Raw genomic sequence first — 1,517 nt, 5'->3', positions numbered from 1 at the left:
CTGCACTTATGGCAGTCTACGTTCCGGAAGTGAAACAATCAGAAGTGAATCTACAGGTGGAATACGTGCAGACTACTGAAGGAGACCAAGAGATGCCGGCCGATGACGACAGTTAACTGCTTTTCTGCATGTGATATCTTTTTATTAGTTGTTGCGTAAACTTTCAAGAAAGAACGTTCGTTTGTGGGTTGTACGCAGCTGTTTGTGTTATCTGCCCATCTACGATGTTTAGTTTCATTGATTGTCCGTAGACCCATTAGATTCGATTTATTCCGGTGCATGGTGTGAACTCCTGTTTTCAGTAACTTATCCATTATACTTGAATACGACCTTTTGTTTGTTAAACAACAAAAAAAGTAACTGAAAGTCCGACCTTTTGATCAATTATATAACCAAATAGAACTCATCTTTTTGTGCAAGTCAAGTTGGTTGAGATTGATTTTCGGCGGAGGTTGTCTCGCGGTGGTTGTGGGTCTTCACGAAGATCCGTTTCTTTTCTCGAGCAGCTCGTCTGCTGCAAAACAAGAACACGAAATTACCAAATTCATGGTTCTGATGACGGCGCAAGAATTGAGGAACATTCTTTTATTCTCTGTAAGCGCTTTGAAACAGACGGATAACAATGGTTTAATGTACAAATGCCTGTGGACAGAAAAGGTTGTCGGAAATCTCTTGTTTTTCTCTACCCAACATGGTGGCGATGACGTAATGTGAAACCCCCAATAATATCTTTCAATTTCGTTGCCATGGTGAGGCAACGATCCATTTGCGGATGACTTCGCCAGCATTGCACAATGCGAGGAAGATGAAATAAATTAAATAATGGCACGATAATTAAGACCACGCTGACGTTGCCATTATTGTGGCTTAAGCTTTCTATTCCAACAACCTTTGTAACTTTGGAGTCTTTCTTTTTGTCCTTGCTAGTTGATAACAGTTTTGTAAATTTTAATTATATTAAAGTGCAATGCACTTAGTGGTGCTTTGTGTGTTAGCAGGTTACAATAAACGTGGTTAAACTACAAATAGATTTCGTTGTGAAGAAAGTTACTTGTCTGTCCAAGTGGTTGGTTCTCACGACAGTTGTGCATCGTGTGATAACATCAAGGACACCTTGGATGCTTCGTAGCAGCATTTCAGAACTTGTCACTGACGTGCACGTATGGATGACAATTTTTGCTGCCCGGATTTCGAAGTGATAAAAGAAGAGATGGGTGAATGGTGAATGGTGAATGCAGAAGGAATTGTCTTTAACCAGACCTGTTTAGGATCCTGGAACAACTGGAGAAGTTAGAGGTACTTACTTACCTGAGAGGCAGTCACCTGTTACCGGCCAGAATTAGAAGCCAACTTGACTCAAGTGAATCTTGTGGCTCATAGTGACTTTTTAATCCCTTTTGCATCTTCGACTCGCCTCTTACGTTTTCTCAGAGTGAAGAGCCCTTGATTCATACTTTACAACCAACTTACCTCTCTACAGAAAATGCTGATGGGAAAGTTCATAAGGAAGGAGTGAC

At 40.8% G+C, this 1,517-nt stretch overlaps 1 pseudogene; it reads left to right on the top strand.

The window, feature by feature from the left end:
• Positions 1–1,026, top strand: part of LOC138030781 (uncharacterized) — a 7,607-nt pseudogene extending 6,581 nt beyond the window's left edge.
• The last annotated feature ends 491 nt before the right edge of the window (positions 1,027–1,517 follow it).

The sequence above is a fragment of the Montipora capricornis genome, chromosome 13 (assembly GCF_036669925.1).
Source record: "Montipora capricornis isolate CH-2021 chromosome 13, ASM3666992v2, whole genome shotgun sequence".
Taxonomy (NCBI): domain Eukaryota; kingdom Metazoa; phylum Cnidaria; class Anthozoa; order Scleractinia; family Acroporidae; genus Montipora; species Montipora capricornis.
The sequence above is the reverse complement of the archived record's forward strand: the minus strand, read 5'-3'. Positions and strand labels throughout refer to the sequence as shown.